Source organism: Sus scrofa, chromosome 1 (genome assembly GCF_000003025.6).
Source record: "Sus scrofa isolate TJ Tabasco breed Duroc chromosome 1, Sscrofa11.1, whole genome shotgun sequence".
NCBI lineage: Eukaryota > Metazoa > Chordata > Mammalia > Artiodactyla > Suidae > Sus > Sus scrofa.
In genome coordinates this window covers 100886028-100908903 of record NC_010443.5, presented here as the reverse complement: position 1 = coordinate 100908903, position 22876 = coordinate 100886028, and the positions used below count along the sequence as shown (strand labels likewise).

Sequence of the window (22876 nt, the reverse complement as noted above, 5' to 3'; positions counted from 1 at the left end):
TACTGATTAAGCTTGATCAAGTTAACGACTCTGGTTTTTTTGGCTGAGGTCAAAATAAATTCATTTCTCTGTCTCAGGCCTGATCAATTTTTGGCAAGCCCTATGGACAAAAAGCTGAGTGAAATAAAATAAGCCCCCCCCCCTGCCCCCATCCAAACATCACTTAGATGGCATGAAAGACTCAAACTTGCTTATCTGCTTCTGTGACACTTGGCCTCAAACTGCTCTTGGGTTAGTGGTCAAATGGCATAACTGCAGCCTCTCCTTGAAGAGTATTTACCTACCAGGGAGTTCTCCTAATATCACTTCCTTTAACCTTACCTTTCTCCTCCTTGTACCTCTTCCCTGGCTCTTCATGACATCAGTGACCATTGACAACTGGAACAAAGTAACTTCCTTGAAAGACAGGGGGAGGCCCATCCATCCTCAGACACAAGGACATTCTGAGCACCCATCAGAGCAGCTTTCGGCTTCCTTGTAACGTCAGGCTGAAGAAATACCTTCCGAGGGAAGATTTCTGTTTAAGATTTTTGCAACAGAATACTTTTTCTCTCTCAACTCTTCTACAAACCCTCCTGCATACACTTGACTAAGTGTAAAACAATCAGATAAAAGTAATTTTTATGGTAGAAGCAGAGTTTAGAGCTCAGAGCTCAGCCAACTCTGCCTCCACCACCCCTGGGCAGTGCTCCAAGTGAAATGGTTTGAGAAATGCCTATTCCACATGATCTGTGCAGCTAAGAGGACCTTCACAGGCTCACCCTGGATCTTCCCAGCCTTCCATGTTACCTCAGCACAATGAATCCACCTGGGACCCCACATTCTATCTGAATGAGAAGACTTGCACATCTGGGAAGCCCCACACCTCCCATCTGACTGCAGTCTCCTAAGACTGGATGCAACTCCTGGTATAAACTCAGCTTTGGATAGAGCCCATGGCTCACCTCCCAGATCCAGGACCTCTCCTTCCTGCGACCTGTACACCTGCCTCTCGCACCTGCCCCAGAGATTATGCTCTCCAGCTTGTCAGAAATCTAGCTTGGATACCTCCTCTTTTTTTTTTTTTTTTTTTTTTTTTTTGCTGTTTTCAAGAAGAGATTTTTTTCCAGTTTTATTGAGAATTAATTGATATACATCACTGTATATGTTTAAGGTATACAGCAGGATGGTTTGATTTACATATCTTGCGAAATGGTTACTGCAAAAGTAAGTAGCCATTTACTTACTTGAAACGGTATACATACTGTGAAATGGTTATCTTCTCACATAAATATGATTAAAAGAAAAGAAAGAAAAATGGGAAAAGACCATTTCTCCTTGTGATGAGAACTCAGAGGATTTACTCTCCAAACAACTTTTCCATATACTGCATTGCAGTGTTAGCGATAGGCATCACAAGGTACATTACATTCCGAAGTGTATACCTTTGACCACCTTCCTCCAATTTCCCTCTCCCTGCCCTCTACCTCTGCTAACTGCAACTGACCTCTTTTTCTATGAGTTTAGGGGGTTTTTTTTGTTTGTTTGTTTGTTTGTTTGTTTGATTCCACATATAAGTGAGATCATACAATATGTGTCTTATTTCATTTAGCATAATGCCTTCAAGGTCCACACATGTTGTCACAAATGGTAGGATTTCCTGCGGTGTTTATGACTTAATAATATTCCTGTGTGTGTATGTGTATATATATGTGTGTGTGTGTGATATGTATACATATATATATATATATATGTATACACACACACACACACATATATATATATATGTTGTGGATATATATATCACGACTTTATTCATTCATCCATTGATAGACATTTAGGTTGTTTCCATGTCTTGCTATTGCAAATAATGCTGCTATGGGAGTTCCTGGTGTGGCTCGGGGGTAACAAAACCAACCAGTATCCATGAGGATATGGGTTCAATCCCCAGCCTCGATCAGTGGGTCTGGGATCTAGCATTGCCATGAACTGTGGTGTAGATCACAGATGCAGCTTGGATCCTGCATTGCTGTGGCTGTGGTGTAGGTTGGCAGCTGCAGCTCCGCTTTGACCCCTAGCCTGAGAACTTCCATATGCCATGGGTGTGGCCCTAAAAATCAAATAATGATAATAATAACAATAATAATGATGACACTATGAATATCAGGGTGCAGACACCTTTTTGAATTAGTTCTGTGTTTTCATTTCCTTTGGACATGTTCCCAGAAATGAAAAGCTTGGATCGTATGGTACACCTATTTTTAATTTTTTGAGACTCCTCCATACTATTTTTCATAGTGGCTGTGCCAATTTACAATTCCATTAACAGAGCACAAGAATTCCCTTTTCTCCACATCCTCACCAGAATTTATTATCTCTTGTCTTCTAATGATCCACCCCTTTATCTTGACCCGTAATATTGTCCTCTTCCCCATCCTCATTTTTCAGACTTTTTTTTTTCTTATCTTGGTCCTTCAGAGCTTTGCCCAAGCGGCCATTTCATAAGTTAGTAAAAAGAATTGATGTTAAGGTTTGTCTGCAAATAGTGGTAAAATAGAACACTGAAGAGGAAAAAAACAATGCAGCATTAAAAAAAAGTCCAAGAATCTCCACTGAATATGTAGAATTATTATAAATGCCAAGACTTCCTTCCTACAACACACCTCCAGGCAGAAAGAGTAGTAGAAGGGAGCAGGATTTTTTTTCTTAGAGTTTGTCTTTTCTATGCATCTGAATAAACAACAAATTTATAATCTCATAAATTTTAAGGTATAAAGACCCAAATCTTTAAACTGCAATAGATATAATGTTACAAAGTAATAATATATTAACTCTGCATTTTAGGCTTTTTTTAAAGTACTTGGTGCACACAATGCTAAAATGTTTACTTAAAGTAGAAAAATGTTTTGCATGCCAGGGATTTCTTTGTGTCTTCTATTTTCAATTACTTATTTCATGATACTAAGCAAGTCCAAATAAGAGAGAACATCTATTTATTCAAACCAGTGAAATATAGAGGAAAAAATCTGTGTGTTCCATATAGGCATGTGCTGTGTAATACTTTTTTTTTTCTTTCAATGGCTGCACCTGTGGCATATGGAAGTTCTCAGGCTAGGGGTCAATTTGGAGCAGCAGCTGCAGGCCTACACCACAGTCATAGCAGCACCAGATCCAAGCCACATCTGTGACCTATGCTAAAGCTGGTTGCAATGCCGGATCCTTAACCCACTGAGCAAGACCAGGGATTGAACCCTTATCCTCACAGAGACTATGTCAGGTTCCTACCCCACTGAGCCACAATGAGAACTCCTGACGCATTTATTAATGATGAAAAAAAACCCACAAAATTTTGTAATATATTATTAATGTAAATTGAGGACCTAAATTTGCTAATAGAAGGCAGTTTCAGCTACTGTAAAATACCTAGGATGCTAAATATTAGTATCAATGAATCTAGGTTATGGTTATCCAGTAAAATTTGCCCCCACAAACAGCTAATCCATACTCTTGAATTCTTTCAAGATAATTGAGATGAAGCTATCATTCCCATATCTGAATTCTTGCCACAGAATATGTCACAAGGTAAAATAGTGTGCCCTATAGAGAGTATAGGAGGGTCAGGCATGCAGCTGAGCCTCAGAAATAAATGAAGTCAGAAGGGTGAATGCTGTCAGGTGTCCCAGCTGGCTCATCTCTTTGTGTGGGTTTTATTCTCTTCCATCACGTACCACCTTCTTCAACATAGCAGCAGACATCACCACTCATCCCCATCTCTCAAGAGGAAATGGTACCCCATGTCTTGATTCTTGGTTCTAAAATCCCAGGGAAGATCATCTGAGTTGGGTATTCATTTTTCACACTGGGGAGAAAAAGCTTGCATAAAAACCCCTCCAGGAGCTCTCCCAGAACCAGGAGTGGAAGTAGAAGCTCCCAGGCATACGAAACCACCAATGTCAAAACAGTCACTAAATGTTTGTGGTATATTTGGTGAGGCAATAGGTAGAAACACACATAGAATAACGAAATGCAGGAATTAGTCAAAGACAGTACGTGATCTCTTACCAAAAAGATGTCATAGAAACCTTGAAAACATTATGCCAAGTAAAAAGAGTAGATAGTATATGATTCCACTTATATGAACTGTCCAGATAGGGAAATCCCTAGAGACAGGGTGTAAATGAGTGGTCTGGAGCTGGGGTGGGGTACAAGAGACAGGGCTAGAGAAAAATGAGGAGTCACTGCAAAAAGTAGAGGGTTCTTTGGGGGGGATAAAGAAAATGTTTTAAAATAGCTTTTGGTAATGATTGCACATCTCTGAGAATATACTAAATGCCATTGAGTTGTACACTTTAAATGGGTAAAAGGTATGATATGTGAATTCATCTCAATAAAGCTGTTTAAAAAAACGGTTCACAAAAAGAAAATGTTCAACCTTAAAAAAATAGAATATTCATTTTAAAAATGGTGAAACTTCAAGCAAAGTGGTAGGGTGTTAACAATATTAACAAAGAATATAATTTAAAAACTAAAATATGTTCATAAAATAAAGGTCTATGCTGTAGGAAAGAAGGTAACTAAAATATTTTTTACATGAGTAAATATTAGAGTGGTAAGTTTGAGGATGAAAACTAATTTTGAAATAAATTTTAAGTCTGATCTTTCATTTTTACATGTTTCTCAAAGTAATAATTAGCAAACAGTATAGGTTTTTGAACCTTCAATTTCCTCCCCACATGCTGTTAACTTTCTGGCACACACTCTGATTATACTTATAAATGAATGAGAATGGAAGTGTAATTTGGAAAAAAGAAAAGAGAAAGGAACTAAAGATATATATAGATAGATAGATAGAAATAGAGAGATAGACAGATATATAGATATATTCTACAAGAGCTTAAAATATAAAAACCATTAGTAATTTCCCACAAAAGCATCTAATACCTAATTCCACTTGTGGAAAAAAATTGCAAACTCCTAGCCATTTGCTAAGGAACTCAATCATTGCTCCCTGCCTTTCTGAGAATAAAACTCCTCCCTGTGTTTGCATTTCTGTTTGTAAAGCAAGTTTTCAGCCATTTTCTTTCCCATGTTCCTCCCTTCAGCTAACTGACAAAAGCAGAGGAGATATTGTTTGTTCCACCGTATAGATGAATCAATGAAGGTCCAGCAAGGGACCAAGGGATACTGGCTGTAGAGAGGGAGCAGGCTTCAGGAAGCCCCCTGTTGTTCTGCACATAAACTCTTCAGTGGCTAGGTGGTAAGAAGAGACAGAAATCTCAGGGGAGGGTCTAAAGTGAAAGGGTTGGGAGGTTGGAGCAATGACTATTTGCCTATTATATATCATGATTTTAGCAAGTAGTATAGCCATCATGAAATATAGACTGAAAACACCTGATAGCAACAATTAATGTGATGACCTTTGAAGCTATGTACAGTTGGAAAATATAAGTACCTAGCTTTCCAGTAGCCTGAAATGTGCAAAGGAGTTAAGAAATGTTTGTGCCACTATTACTAATAAACAGCGGCATCTACTATATGCGGAATGAAAAAGGCCTTAAAAAGTGTGAGGAAGGGTAAGACAGGGTAGAGGATTAAAAGACACAAACTACTATGTATAAAATAGGTAAGAGACAAGGATGGAACATACAAAACAGGGAATAGAGCCAATATTTTATAATAACTTTAAGTGGAGAAGCTATAAAAATATTGAACCACTATGTTGTAGACCTGAAACTAACATAACATTGTTAATCAATTACATTTTAATTTAAAAAGTTAAAATAAATAAATAACAAATGGTGGCCATATACTCATTTAACGGACATCATCACATCAGCCAAGACAAACAGAGATTATCAGAGTTAATCATCCTTGTACAGCAAAAGTCTACTCAATCCTGAGACTCATGACTTTTCACAAATGCAATAGCAGAGAAGAGCTTAGCCTCTGAGTCAGACTGTCTGGGTTCAAACCACAGCCCAGTCTCTTAAGAGCTGTGCTTCACTTTCCTCACCTATAACATTAGAGTCCTATTATCCATCTCACAGGCTTTTCCTGAGAATTAAATGAGCGAGTGTATGTTAAATGTCTGAGACCCAGTAGGTGCTCAATAGACAGCTAGCACTATTAAAGCTAAGGGAAAATGCACCAGAATTGAGGAGTTTCTGGACAGAGAGTGAAAGAAAGGGAATTATATTAATCACCCAGATGATCTAGAGATAAAAATTCCAATTACTTCTCTATCTGAGATGAAGCTATCTCATCTCTAGTACTGATCTCTTTTTCTTCTACATCTCCTGAGGGTCAAAGAGACACTGGTGAATATCCAGGAAATCTAAATGATTAGGTATCTTCCCTAACTCATAAAATGAGATGATTTCCACATGTTTACCCTCAGGTTTGTTGATGGAATGGATACGTGCTACTTGGTACCAAGAAGAAAAACATCTAAAGAAGAGTTTGGAGGCAAGTAGCATTTCTGATATTAGAAGTGACATGGCGGGATGATGTGACAGATGGGGGCCATGGTATCATCTTCTGTAAATGTATAGATGCTTTTTTATGAGGCAAAATTGTTCCACATGAAAAAAAGAAAAAGTCTTTTTTATGACTGCTGAAGATGATATGCCCAAATGGATAATGTTTTAAAACTTCTGATGGATTATACAAAAGCTAAACTCTAAAATAAAATAGATCTTCTAAGTTCTAAACAAGAGCGTACCTTGTGTTTACCAGGAGAGGAGAATTCTTGATACGAGTTAGGCCTTGGCCACAGGCTCAGCACGTGGGACCAGTTGAAAACCACACACCCAACCCTTCCTTATGTGGTACTTCCCCTCCTTTGCTCTCACTAAAGTAATCCAACAGAATCAAGAAGAGAATAATGCCAAAAAAGGCCTGAGACTGCAAGACAATTTCCATCCCTATTTGTTTTGCACAGACTTGTTTTGATCATTAAAGTGTTATTCCTGCTCAGGCCTGCTCTGGTGGCCTGGAGGAGTTATCTCCCCAAACTCAGGAGAATCCAGGTATTTCCTCCCATATTTATGCAAATACAGAGACACTGCCCCTGAAGGAAGTGAAGTTAAATCTAACAAGCATCCGGGAAATGTGTCTTAAAGTGCTCTCAAGAAACTGGGGCACAATGAGGGCCTTTCTATACATATATAAAGATAACAAATTGTGGCCATACTCATCTAACAGACACCATCAAATCAGCCAAGACAAAATTATTACAGATTCTCATCAAAGTTAATCATCCTTGCACAGCAAAAGGCTTCTCAATCCTGAGACTCAGGATTTTTTGCATATACAATACAATGTATATACATGATATATATATACACATCATATATACGTGATATATATATATACATCATATATATATACATCATATATATATATATATATATATATATATATATATATCTCACATGTTTTTTTTAAGGTCATTCCAGCTGCATTAACAAATAAACCCCAAAAGGAGCAATGACTCCAACACCATATAAGTTTATTTTTCAAAGTTCCCTTTGTGGCCTCAGTAGAAATGAACCTGACTCGTATCCATGAGGATGCAGATTTGATCCCTGTTTTTTCAGTGGGTTAAGGATCAGTGTTGCCACCATATGGTAATTGTTTGTCTAACATCTCTATCTCCACTACAGTATAAGTTCTATGGGGACGAGAGACTATAATATTTGGTTTACCCGCTGTATACCCAGCATTAGAACAATACCTAACATATGGTAGGCTCAGGAATCAGGTCAAGACAATGAGCATCATTTATCCAGGAGCCCTGGTGCTTGAGGAATCATGAATATCTACATCATCTCTACATGCTACATTTACAAACAAATATTTGCAATATGTATATGTTGCATTTGCAAACATCTCATTCACCCTCAGTTTATTTTATGGGGATTTAATTTTACTTTAGTTCTTGAAAATCTTTGGAGATTCTGAGCCCAAATAATAAAACATACCTAGGTAAGTAAATTTTTAAATATACAATAAATTCTTGTCAGCCTTGAATTGATTCAAATGAATTTGAGAATATTTCCACTGATATGATGATCTTAATTGCCATTTCATTTTCATACATTATTTATCCACACAGTTATGAAATGAATAAAACACGAGTTAAGAAATTAAGTTGCAATGTGTTGCCTCTGGAGATTTCATGAATTATGAGAGCTATGCTTCCAAAGTGACTGAAAGTTGATATCTCTGAGGGCTTAAGAGTTTACAAGGAAATTAACACAAGCTTTGGGGGAATCTAGCTCTTTTTTTTTTTTAACCCATTTGTAGAAATTTCCGTGGAAAAAACAATCATAAAGAAGTACATAGAGAACTGGATTACAATACTGAACCAAAAATATCTCCTCTCTAACTCAAAACCCTTTGAAATGGGAAAGCTATATCATTTTAAAAGAAAACACATATAGTGCTAGAAAATCAAAAGGCATGGTGTTGAGATTAGATAAGAAATCCTGCAAAGTAGAAGCTTAAAAATCAGACTGGCAAAGAGGTCCACATCCAAAAATGTAGGTCAAGAGAAAGCTACCATAGAAATTAGAACAATTCCAGAGACCAAACCAGCTCAAAGTCTACAAATTTCAAGAGCAAGACTAGACATGGGAGGAATCAATCCAAAACTGTTTTTAGGACAACAAGCCTGAGAGGTGGCCAGTCATCTGGGAAGGTCTCCAGGTGCCAGGGCTGGAGGTAAAGGGAGAGAAACAGATCTGCAGATGTCCCTGGAAAACTGAAAGGAATGCAGCCAGAAGAAGAACAAACAGATCACAGCACATTCCAGTATTGGTTCTCTTGCTAAATCCATGCAAACAGCTCTGGAATGGGTCTTCCAACTCCGAGGACGCCCACAGTGTCCTGTAGCGAGTGAAGCAGGGTGGTGTCTCCAGCAGGTCTGCTAGCCCTGAGGGACAATAGCTCCTACACCCAGAAAACAGGTCATAGACCACACCCACTCAAATATGAGTTTTTTTCAAAAGTATTGGCCATCATATCAGTCAAAATCCAGACAGGATAGAGAAATCACCACACTTATTTGAAGAGAGGATTTGATAAGAAGAATTTCTAAATAAATAGAAACAATTGTCAACAGTAACTGAAAGTGTAAACACAGAACACTAACCCAAACCTCTATCCATAAAAGAATGGACAAACAAAATTTGGTGTCAACATACAAAATAGTATTTGTCTTCAAAAAAGCAAGTAGAATGCAAGTTAAGAGTCCAGCTTTGTCACAGCAGCGGCTCAGGTGGCTGCTGTGGCACAGGTTCGACGGAAATTCCACACGCCATGGCATAGCCAAAAATTAAAAATTGTTTTAAAAAGGAAATAAATTCTTTTTTAATTTATTTGATGGAAATACAGATTTACAATGCTGTGTTAGTATAAAGGAAGGAAATTCTGGCACATAGCATAAATTAGATGAAACATGAGGATACTATGTTAAGATAAGCCAATTACAAAAAGAGAAGTATTGTTTGATGCCTCTTATATGAAGTACCTAGAGGGGTCAAATTCATGGAGATGGAGAGTAGAATGGTGGTTGATGGGGGCTGAGAGAGGGAGAAGTCGGGAGTTGTTATTTAACAGGTACAAAGTTTCAGTTTTACCAAATGAAGATGTTCTGGAGGTTGGTTGCACAGACAATGTGGATGTACTTAAAGGTACTGACCTGTTTTTTAAATGGTTAAGATGGTAAATTTTATGTGTATGTTTTACCACAATTTTTTAATTGAATAAAGTTTGAATGTTTTTAAGAACCCTAAGTATCATGGAGGTAGCTAGTACATACGGGAAACAGCTACTGCCCCTAGGGCTTGAAGGAACTGAAGGAAGAGGTTGGGATTATTAAAATTTAGGAGTTTAAAGGAGGGCTCCATGGGCCTGGGACCTGATCCAGATTCCAAAGGAAGGAGCACCAGATGGTTGGTGGTAGCTGATCAGAAGTGGGACATTAGGGAAGTTAGTTCTATAAGTGGTGGAAAACTGCCAAGTGGCTTCAGGTGGAAGGCACTGCTGCCAGGTAGCATGAAGAAGCCTGGAATGCTCACAGGCAGAAGAAGCAACAGGCAGGAGCAAGTCCTTTTTTTCTTCCTCCAGCGCCCCCCTCCCCGTCTCCCTCTGACACTCCCCAATGGCCCAGATCAGCACAATAGAGCCAGCTGGAGAAGCAAAAAAGTGGTGTGAAGAGTTTCAGCTCCAGCATCACAAAGCCAAATACCAAAGAGAGATTTGGAGCTGAGAGCTTAATCACTGATCCAAACATTAAAGCAGTTCGGGAGGGAAACCTTTCGCTACAACTCTTAGGTTCTGTGCCTGGAACCTTCACAATCAACTGGAAGGAGACAGATGAATAAGAGAAAAGGCATGCACATTTTATTGGACATGCATGTTTTAATTCATATGTGCACAGAGCCCTTCATAGAAAAGAAGGGAAGACCCAGGGAAGCAGTTAAATTCGGGGTGGGGGCATGGTGCTTCTATTCCATTTTAATAAAGGGAAATAAATTATGGAGATGTGACAGGACAGAGGAAAGGGGTCTTGGGCTTCTTGGAGTGGGAAATTGTGGGAAAGTAAATACACAGGGGAACTTGTAAAAGCCAAGGGTTATTTGGGTAGTTTTTTCGTGCAGCCCCATCTTAGTGCTAACTCTGTCCCCACCAGGGATATGGGATATGGGTTGCTCTCCTCCAGGCATAGGACAGGCGAAAGGACTCACCTGCACAAAGGGAATCTCTGTACAGCTTTTAGGCAGATGGGGGATGAGGCCAAAGAGCTATTGCTGCATCTGCAGGTTCTTGATAGACTTCAGCTGAAAATAATCCTTGTGATAAAGTGGCATATTTGGGTGCAGTATATTCTGATCCCCTTCATCAGCAAGAAATAAAGTCACCAAATTGACTTGTATTAAGATTTCCATCATCTTTTAAAGCAATAGGCTATATGCCTACCAAATTTCTTTCTTTTTTTTTTTTTTTTTTTGTCTTTTTGCCATTTCTTGGCCCCCTCGCACGGCATATGGAGGTTCCCAGGCTAGGGGTCGAATCGGAGCTGTAGCTGCCGGCCTACGCCAGAGCCACAGCAACGCGGGATCCGAGCCACGTCTGCAACCTACACCACAGCTCACAGGCAACGCCGGATCGTTAACCCACTGAGCAAGGGCAGGGATCGAACCCTCAACCTCATGGTTCCTAGTCGGATTCGTTAACCACTGCACCACAACGGGAATTCCCCCTACCAAATCTCCACCTACCATATTTCTTAAGTTCTGCCAAGATTCACCAATGCTCAGATTTTATTTAAAAAAAGCTAAAATATGATTACATTATGACCATAGATATTACTCAATTTTTTCATATATATCTTCATTTGTGACTGTGCCTTTTCTATGATGCTCAGTGAACTGTCTTTTTAGAAGTTAGTTTCAACATTATTTAATACACTTTGTCCCTCGTAGTCATTAAAATGTTTTTTTCCTGTTTTAATTTGCTTATATTTATTGTAATATCATTTTGATGGCATGTTTCTCATATCATTTTGATTTAGAAAAACTGTTTTCTCTAAAAGCTTTTAAAATATTTTATTTTATTTTAAAATAGCTAAACTTAGATTCCTCTGCATCTCTTGCAACCTTTTGCAAACATCAGTTCATTTTAAATAGCGATCAGAGTACAAATTCAGTATTTATTTCTCTTCCTGCCAAAGCCTGTAATTCACTCTACTCAAGAATCTTCTGTAAATATCGAAAATACAAATATTACACAGTTATAGAGATGTTACATATGATATAAGATGTATTTACTAAAGCATTTTAAACAAATTTGTATTTTCGATATTTATATAATGAATATATTTGATTCTGTTCCCTTTTAGCTACATATTTGCTAGATCTGCCAACATCTTAAGAAAAAGCATGTTTTTCCTTTTTCTGTGGAGTATGTCACATTATTATATCATACATTGCTGAATTTATTAAAGCTCCTGGAAAATAATATAATGTTATTGGAATGCAATAGAATAGTTATAAGAATATAGAAGTCAACTTTCATTTCTTCTGTTGATGCAATGATTTAATCATCCATTTATTCATTTGTAATGTGTATTCAATTTTCAAATTGGATTAGATTGATTTGAAGTAATTTTAATAACCCTCAAATGTATTCTCCATTATTATTAATTATTTTTTCTCTCTTGAAAGAAATGTGCATGAAAAACCCATAATTATTTAGCATCCTTTGATACCAGGTGTATCTGGCAAACTGCACTCACTCCTGTGAGTTCCTGTAGCTTTCTCTTGTTTAACACGTGAATTCAGGTGATGGGATCACCTTAGGATTCAATACTAAATCTTAAAGACAATAGGCTATATTATGTTTGATGGCACTCGCCTATTATCATGTACGCTATTCTTTCCTCCTCAAATACCTTTCCTGTCATGTATCACTGTTATAACCTTCTCACTCTTATTTATGGAATAGCTCAGTGTACAATTGAAAGAAGCCTGCTGATGTTTTTGTTGTTGTTGTTCATTTATATTTGTACGTTAATAACAAGGAAATTATATAAATATTGATCTCTTTATCTATATAGATCACCACTCATGTTTTTAGCCTTTGGATGGAATGTAACCAAAGGGCAATTCACTGGTAGCTTGTGTGTGTGTGTCTGTGTCTGTATATGTTAAAATGTACATAAAATAAAATGTATCATTTTAACTAAAAAAAAAGAATCTTCTGCCATCCGGCCTAACTCTTCCACCACATTGTGTATCATATCTAAACTAAATCTAATTGCTTTCACATTTCCCAACCATGTTATCTGAGCATGGGTGCAAGATCAAATTTGATATGCATTTATTCAAAATATGCCATCTTTTCGCTGGTCCGGAGGTAATCACACCTAGTCTCTGAATTGTTCCCCCCAACATGCAGTTTGCTGCCAACACAGCCAAGGTCATGTCTGCTAGTAACCAGTTCATGGTTAGAATTTATTTAGGCAAAAAGAACAGTTCTGGATAGTTCAGTCAAAATCCTAGCCTGTGCATCTTTTGTTTTACCAACCATATGATTGCCATTGCCCTAGGCTGCCCTCCTCTGTTTAAGTTAATGCTGAATGTTTGAGGAAGATTTTTCAGTTTGATTAACTTTTTTTAAAGGTATGTTTTGCAACATGTATAAAATCAATGAAATACTCATTTCAGCTTCCTTGTTTTTGTCTTCCAGTTCAACGATATGTACAATAAATGTCAGTTAACACAACTTTTACCCCTGCCACAATCTAATTAAACTGAGTTTGATGGTTATGTGATTTTACATGTTTTTGTATGGTATCTTATGCCACTTAATTACCTATAAATCAATAATAGATTGAATTCTCCATCCTAATGATAATTTGTTTTATGATTTCTTTTCCATCTTACATGTGTGGCCATTATAGCACTCAATTTTGAAACTATTTCTAGTGAACTTAGACTTTTGTGGTGGTAAATATCATACCACAAAAAATCCTCTTAGGCTTTCTTTTTAAGAGCATCACATCCATGTTCTCAATCTCTGTCAATGTTCTGCATTTACTTGTCTTTGTGGAATCCTATAGGCTGTTTGCTATTTATTCAGTCTTTTTGTTCCCATCTAGTAGTTACATGTGAGCCTTTTTGTGTGCAAGTGACAGTTCATGGTCGTAATTAAATCTTCACTCAAGTTATGGATTTAATTGAAACAATTTTCTGACTCATGTTCTTTCAGTTATTTGACTAATAATTAAATCCTCAGTAAATAAAATTTTGTAATGCTTGTTTGCTGATGTCACATGAGTCAAGTTCACTGGAGATCCACTCGTATTTTTTGTTTTCAATCCTTAAAAACTCAGGCACACTTTCCTTGAAATTTTTTTCTTTTTTTCAGTTTTTCGCTTTTTCTGAGCTATACTTTTATTTTCTTTTATTTTTTCTTTTTTCGGCCACCCCCCAGCATATGGAATTCCTGAGCCAGGGATTAGATCCCAGCTGCAGTTGCAACCTGAGCTGCAGCTGTGGCAACACCAGATCTTTAACCTACTGCACCAGGCCAGGGAATGGAACCTGCGACCCAGCACTCCCAAGATGCTGCAGATCCCAATGCACCACCGCAGGAATTCCTGAGCTATACTTTTATATTGTCAATTTTAATTTCTATACAATCTCAACTTGTTTTAAATCTCAATGGTCTAGGAACTTCTGCCTCTCCAATCTTCCCTCTGCTGTGACGCAGTGTTCATCTCTGATGCCCCAAACCTGCATGGCTGCCTTTTTTTCCCAGCGTACCTCCTTGTTTTGCAATTTTACTGTAAAATACATATAAAATTTACAATTTAACCATTTTAAATGACTCAACTCAGTAGCATTACATACTTGCAAAGTGCTGTGTGACCAACACTATTTCCAGAGCTTTCTGGTCATCACAACTGAAATCTAGTACCCATTCCTCTAGTACAATAACTTCCCATTCCTCTTTGCTCCTCCAGCCTTTGGTAATCACCATTCTACTTTCCATCCCTGTAAATATGACCATTCTAGATACCTAATGTAAATGGAATTTTATAATATTTAGGTTTTTATGTGTGTGTGTGACTGGCTCATTCCATGCAGCATAATGCCTTCAGAGTTCATCTATATTGTGGCATGCCTTAGAATTTCCTTCCTTTTAAGGCTGAATAATGCTGTGTTGAACATATATACCACATTTTGTTATCCAGTTTTCTTTTCATGGACATTTGCGATGTTTCCTTTTTTGGTTATCGTGAATAATGCTGCTATGAATGCTGGTGTGCAAGTATCCGTTTACATCCCTCTTTTCAATTTTGGGGGGTATGCACCTATGAGTGGAATTTCTAGATCACTTGGTAATTAACTTTTCAAGGAACTCTTGATTGCTTCTTATACTTACATATTCTTCTACTGCTTTTATAGTGTGTGTCTTAAAATGAGAAGTTCAGAGTTCCCATGGTGGCTCAGCAGAAACGAATCTGACTAGCATCCATGAGGATGCAGGTTCAATCCCTGCCCTCCCTTAGCGGGTCAAAGATCTGGCGTTGCTGTGAGCTGTGATGCAGTTTGCAGAAATGGCTCGGATCTGGTGCTGTTGTGGCTGTGGTGTTGACTCCTAGCCTGGGAACCTCCATATGCCAGTGATGTGGCCCTAAAAAGACTAAATAAATAAATAAATAAAATGTGAAGTTCTTTCCACCTGGAATATCTTCCTGGGTCATACACATATGGGACAGAGCTAAATATACTTTATGTGATTGTCCCAGACCCATTTGTTATATCATTTGTTTTCTCCTACTACTTTAAAAATCTAGATTGATCATACACTAAATTTTTATATGAATGTAAGTCTCTTTTTCAATTCCTACTCTCTCCATTGAGCCAAGGTCCACAGTTGTTTGGGGGACTACATTGTTCTTTTTTTTTTTTTAAAACCATTCTTAGTTCTTCTCATGGATTTTTTTTCCTCTAGGTGAACTTTAGATTCAAGTTTGTGATGTTAAATTAAAATTTTCCAGGGACTTTAATTGGAAATTTATTGATTGATACTTGAATAGGAGAAGAAATGTCATTTTTACAATATTCAACTCTTGAATACAGGAACTTGGTATTTCTCTCCACTTATTCATGACATTCTTTCCATCCTTCACTGTAGATCTACATTCTCTTTATTTGTTTTGTTTCTAGTCTAAATGAAACATAAGAATGTCCATCTTTACAAAGATGCAACCTAAATGTCCATGAATGGATAAAGAATATTCAGCACAATGGACAATTACTCAGCCATTAAAAACTAATAATAATGGAATGATGCCATTTGCAACAACATGGATAGACCTAGAGATTATCATACAAAGTAAATCAAATAAAGACTAATAGCATATGATATCACTATATGTGGAATCTAAAAAAATGATACAAATAAACTTACAAAACAGAAACAAATTCACAGATATAGAAAACAAACTTAGGGTTACCAATAGGCAAAGGGAGGTAGGAGGGATAAATAAGGGGTTTGGGATTAACAGATACAAACTATCATATATAAAAGAGATAAACAATAAGATCCTACTGTGTATCACAGGGAACTATATTCAATATACTGTAATATCTTGTAATCATCTATAATGAAAAGGAATCTGAAAAGACTATATAAAGAACATATATGTATGTATTATTTGAATATATATATACATATATTCAGCTGAAGTTTTACTTAACATTCAGGGGAATGACGGAGGCTAGAAAAGGGAATAGCAGAGAGATACAGACCAAGGAGGAATTTCAATTTCACAGTCAGATCTATGAGGCAGATACATCGCTTTGGTGGAAACAGACACATCTGGCTATCACCACCACCTAATATGGAACTTTCTTTTCAATTCTAAGGTCTCAGTCTTCACTTCTAATTGTGACTCGTCTCGCCATGTTCCTTACCTAAGGGAAAGAACACACTTCCTAAAGTACATGAATAGCCAGTCTGTCTGTGTTACAAGTGTGAAAAGTGACATCCTAGTTTACACACCACTCTTTTTGTCTGTGGAAAAGCTGGTTCCCAGGAACCTGACTATTTCACTTACACTTAGGGTCAAATTTCAAAGCTAAAAGCCGGCTTAAAATTTTGAACCCAGTGCTGCTCCCCATTTGGACTTGCCTGGAAATCCCCATCATCTGCAGGTGACCCCTCTATATAGCTCAGTGCGTGACTGCTTCTAAGACCACTGCACTTCATGAATCCTTTGTGTTATCCTTGCAAGTGGAACATACTCACCTTCTAAATCAGTTCAATTTTAGTATTTGTGTTACCAAAGCAAGCATGCGGATTATATTTAAAGTCAAAGCAAGGGCCAGTGGGCCTTTTGCAAGCAGGTAAAATCCAGTCCATTGTCTGTGTTTAAAAAAAATGTTTTGTACAACAGGGGAGGGGAGGGATAGATTGGGAATTTGGGATCAACAGATGCAAACTATTACATTTAGAATGGATAAACAATAAGGTCCTACTGTATAGCACAGGGAACTATACTCAGTATCCTGTGATAAATCATAACAGAAGAATATGAAAAATCATATATATGTATGTATAACTGACTTTGCTGTAGAGCAGAAATTAACACACTATAAATAAACAATACTTCAATAAAATAAATTTTAAAAAATAATAAAGTTTTGTTGAAACACAGCCTTGTGCATTCACTTACATGTTTCTTCCGGCTGCTTTTACTGCACAACAGCAGAATGAGAAGTGGTCACTTTGCTGGAAACCTGAAGTTCATGCAACATTGGAAATCAACTATATACCACAATAATTTTTTTAAAAAGAGTAATTGAAACAAACAAAAAAAGACTGGGCAGTTGTAACAAAAACACCATGTGGCCTGAAAAACTGAAAATACATACTCTCTGGCCTTTTACAGAACAGGTTTGCTACACCCTGTCTTAGTGGCAGAGCAACAAGATAAGAGGAACCTGGATTCCCAGATGAGCTAGCTGAGTAGAGCCCAACCAGCAAGTATGGTTCATTTTCATCTGGACATTAGAAGGAAATATACTTCTATCTTATTTGTGCCCCCCTAGATTTTTATGGCTTCAGAATAATTATAATGTACCACAATTAACTACCATGTAACATTAGTTTGGGAATGATGGATCTACATCAGTCAGGTTAGGCTACATTATGTTGCACTAACCCTTAAAAATCTTAGGTGCTTCTAAGAAACAAGCTTATTTGTCACTCATGCTGTATGTTCTTCCATTGTGAGTGAGCTGCTCCTCTGCCCCACATCTTCTCACAGTGGGACCCAAGCTGAAGGACCTTCTATTATTCAAACCATCATTCAAACCATCACAGCTCCCCTGGCAGGGGAAGAAATATAGAAATTATAAACTGGTTCTTTCCTTTTTTTTTTTTGTTTTCTGCTTTATTTTTTAATTAATTAAATGTATTTTTTATTAGGGTATAGTTGGTTTACATTGTTGAGTCAATTTCTGCTGTGCAGTATAGTGACCCAAACATCTACATATACACACACACACACACATACACACACACACACACACACATACATACACATTCTTTTTCTCATATTATCTTCTGCATAGGACATCTTCGTCCTACTGTATAACACAAGGAACTATATTCAGTCTCGGGATAAACCATAATGAAATGTTTCTTAAAGTATCCTCCCACAAGTCACATCCATCACTTCTGCTCACATTCTCTTCACCAAAGTAGAGGATGTGCTGTAACAGACTCCCAAGGCCCTGCCCCATATCTCCTTGGTCACCTGGGTTCACCTGGAGCCACAGGTCCCAGCAAGCAGACAGCTTCCCACCTCAAATGCCTATTTCTTCTATTTGCAAGGGTTTTCTAGAGCTTTCCACACATGAGTGTGGTTCAGAAATACAAGGATGCTAATGTCACTGGGGCAACCTTCAACCACCAGAGGATGGCAGTTGATGATAAACGCCCCATTATTCCTTTCCTCTGACGGTGCAATGAGGAGTCACCAGCCACGTGGTTTTCTTGGGGTTCCCAACCAGTTGCCCATAGCTTTTCCCCCATTCCTGTCTCACTTGACCACTCTCTCACTTCTGCATACTGAGATCACTTCCCAAATATCCTGCACTATGCACAAGCCTCTGTTGTCTCAGGGTCCACCTTTATGGAAATTCAAATTAAGTCATGTGGCTATGCCTAATTTCAAGAAAATGGGGAAAAACAATCTCAGCACGATGCCAGGATGAGAATAGCTCTACTGACTCCCACTCTCCAAGGGAGTTTCCAGGTTTAGTTACAGAGATTCAAGTATCACAGGCTCCAGTCATACTGAACCATGTTCTGTCCCCTTAACATGCTGCCACTTTTCTGTCTCCTTGACATTTGTCCTGTTTCCTGCCTCAGTTACTCTTTCTAACGTGTTTTTAATAGCTATAGTCCAGATTACTCCTTAATTGAAGACCAAACCTAAATATTGCTCCCACACTGTTTTATCTGATTCTGCCCACCCCATCCTAACCATCCTAGAATGGGAAATAACACTTCCTTCCTCTAAACCTAATAGCCTTTTATACATCTCAACTCCTACTTTGCAATATAGTTATTGTTATGTTTTACCCACTTTAATCTAGCATAATCTCCTCAAATGACTTTTTTTTTTTTTTTTGGCTTTTTTAGGGCCACATCCTCAGCATATGGAAGTTCCTAGGCCAGGGGTCGAATCGGAGCAGCACCTGCCTGCCTACATCACAACCACAGCAATGCCAGATCTGAGCCGTATCTTCAGCCTACACCACAACCAGACCCACTGATCGAGGCCACCGATCAAACCCACATCCTCATGGATACTAGTCAGGTTCGTTTCTGCTGAGCCACAACGGGAACTCTCAACAAATTTTTTTCTTAATCCATCTTTATCTTTTCCCCTGCCTAACACAGCACTGGAACATAATAAAGGCTGTTCGCCACTGAATGACTGAGAATGCCTGGTTTTCTTCATTTAGAAATGTATTCACTCCACACCCACTGCACTAACTAGAACACATTTCCCTATTAGAAGCTAATGCAAAAGCTAATGTACAGATTTGTTTACCAAATCTGGGACAATTCATTATAACCTCCTCCTCCTTTATAATAAGCGATTGATTTTAGGAGAAGTAAATATAATCTGACCGGCTATTTGCTATTGTCCAGAATACATGATAATTTTTTATTTAGTTCTTTTGTATTGCATGTAAACTTTACTGAAAATAGAAAGGAGAGCGTCTTCACCTCTGTATACAACTTGGGTCTCCTGGAGTTCCCATCCTGGCCAGTGGTTAAAGAACCCAACTAGGATCCATAAGGATGCAGATTCAATCCCTGGCTTCCCTTGGTGGGTTGGGGATCCCACGTTGCCATGAGCTGTGGTGTAGTTTGCAGACATGGCTCAGATCCTGCTTTGCTGTGGCTGTGGTGTAGGCCAACAGCTGTAGCTCCGATTCAACCCCTAGCCTGGGAACTTCCATGTGCCATGGATGCAGCCCTAAAAAGGAAAAAAAAAAAAAAAAAAAAAAATATATATATATATATATATATATATATATATAGGGGTCTCCTAATAGAGACTTCAATAACAAGAAAATCTTGCTATTTAAACTAACTTCAGACCATCTCAACAAGACTCTAGAATGACAACATTCTGAATGAATGTGAAATGCAATAGAACCTCAAAGGAAGTCAGCTCCCCTTGAGCTCCATGGCAAACTTCTCACAAGTCTGAGAAAGCTTTGTACTTGAAGAATTCGCCACCGCTACTGTGCTATACATTGTCACAGGTGGGAGAGACAACTACCATTGTGTAAAACCAACCATGGGGTAGAGAGATGGCCCACGGCCTTAGGAGACTTCCAGCGTTGCACTGATGATCTGATGTCCCCAGACTCAGAGAGACGTATTCACATAACAAATGTTGACTGAACTCCTGCTTTGTGCCAGGCCCCAAAGTAGGCCCTGAAGATATGATGTTTAGCAAAAAGCTCAGTTCTTACCTGCTCTCAAGGAATGGACAGTCCAGTAAGTGTGCTATTGGGTACAAAACTATCTTAACCTCACTATTTATTAGCTGTGGGATCTTGGGTAAGTCATTAGATGTATCCCAGACAACATTATTATTGTTTTTAAAGAAGAGGGGTAACATCCAATAGCCTTACCTTCTTGCTGAGGGACTCCAGTGCAATTGTTCAGGTGAATCCAGGCTTATATATCACTGAATGTGGATGCACTGACAGGGAATGAGTACAGGAATGGAGGTCAGGATGGGCCATCAGGGGCTACTGGAGTTTTTGGCACATTTTTTCCAATGCCGAGGGCAGGTAAATCCCTACTGGCCATACACACTAGGGAGAAAGGCAGCTGCCTCCAGAAACTGTCTTGCCTGGAAGGAATCATACAAACATTTTCAAAGGAGAGAAAAAAGAAAAAAAGAAAGAGAAATTTAGTTGGCCCAAATTAGAACTTGTTGGCACAAGGCCTGGCCCCTACTAGTCATGTGGGGAAAGCTGCCTTGTGGGAAAGACAAAAGATGTGGGGGACGTGATGGGGCACTCGGGCTAGAAAGTAGGAGGAAGGAGTTCCCACCATGGTTTAGTGGGTTACAAACCCAACCAGTATCCATGAGGATGCAAGTTTGATCCCTGGCCTCGCTCAGTGGGCTAAGAATCCCACATTGCCATGAGCTGTGATGTAGGTGGCAACTGCAGCTCAGATCCAGCATTGCTGTGGCTGTGGCACAGGCCAGCAGCAACAGCTCCAATTCATCCCTGAGCCTGGGAACTTCCATATGCAGCAGGTGTGGCCACAAAAGCAAAAAAATATACATATATATCGGGAGATTCAGAACTGGTGAAGTATTTGGTTGTCTGTCCCCAGCATCTCTAGAAGGTCCTTTCCACTCTTTTCCCAGAATTTCATTTTCAGAAGAGCCATGGTGGGGAATATTTTTAAAGTGTTGGTTTTAAATGAAGGAGAATACATGTTTGCTTATCACAGGAAGTTTCCAAAGCCACGGAGAAGGTGTAGGTGCTAAAGCAGTGTTTTTCAGCCTTTTTTCCCCCATTGTTTTCTCTCCAAGGAGAAAAAATTAATTTAAAATTAATTTAAATTAATGAATAAATTTTAACTTTAAATTTCTCCCTATTGAGAGACATTAAGTACTAAGTGCTACAATTATGTTAGCTTGGATTGAACTTTGGAGGGCCACAAACTATTGTAATATCTAAGGATTTTCTTATCCCCCATGGACCAATTTTTACCCCTCTTAGGATTGCATCACATCTGTTAAAAATGTATACTCTAGAAGAATGTTTCAACGGATTAAATAATATCCCACCAGATCCTCCCACTAGGTTTCCCAGATCCCGTGATACCTGGTGATGTAATACACCCTGAGCCTGTGGAGCTGATGAAGTGGCCGTATCAGTGCCAAATACCACTAGGATGCAGACATCTTTAAGACTGCCTCAAATACTTCCTGATCCGAAATCAAACTGTGAAAAGAGTAAAACAGCAGTAAAGTCAGCACATATAAAGAGCTTTCAGAAGACAATTTATGTTTAAATGCCAAACTGGTTATTTAATATTAATTTTACCCCTATTCTGTGCAACACCCTAGGATAAGATATTCAACCCGATTTGTTAGTCTTGACAACGCCAGGCTTTCATTGGATGTTTAGAGCTAAAATGTTTGGAAGCTCTACAAGCCTAAAGTTGCAGGTGGGAAAAGACCTCTGCAGTCATCACAAAAGAAGCGTTTTTCATCTTTATACACAGCCATTCAAAATAGATGCACCAATTCATTTCTACAAAACATCCTACATTGCAAACCTGAAGAAAGTCCTCAGGGAAACAAAGGTAGGGAGACACTACACCAAACTCATCTACATTCTAGAAGAGTCTAACAGGAAATATATCAGAAGGTGCAGCAGATCTTACTAATTTCTCTCATAGTCGGGGCATAGACTATTTTGTGAAGCTGGGCTAATAACATTCTGGTTTAAAGGACCCAATGTCCTCACTGATTACAATGATTTGTCTCAAAAGAAATTATTTCTGATTTGAAAGGTTGTTTCTTTGTCTTTGTGCCTTCGTCTCGCCATGAAGTTTTATACTTTTGCCAAAGATCTGATACTCAGGAGAGTTTTAAATCAACAGTGAAATTAATGGGCCAGATTCTTATGTAACTGTGGAACGCTGTAGGAGAATTCTTCTATGGAGAAAATTGAGCTCCTTGAGGATATAATTAAAGGGAATTCAAATCCAGATGTGAGGCAGTAAGGAAGATCCAGAGATGCTCAGTGCTCAATTT

General features: G+C 38.3%; 1 long non-coding RNA gene across 1 annotated transcript; it reads right to left on the bottom strand.

Moving 5' to 3' along the window:
* Nucleotides 328-22052, bottom strand: LOC110256982. The gene is made up of 3 exons (XR_002339078.1): nucleotides 21939-22052; nucleotides 20724-20947; nucleotides 328-500 (listed from the first exon to the last, which is right to left on the bottom strand). It is a non-coding gene; the product is annotated as an uncharacterized LOC110256982 (long non-coding RNA).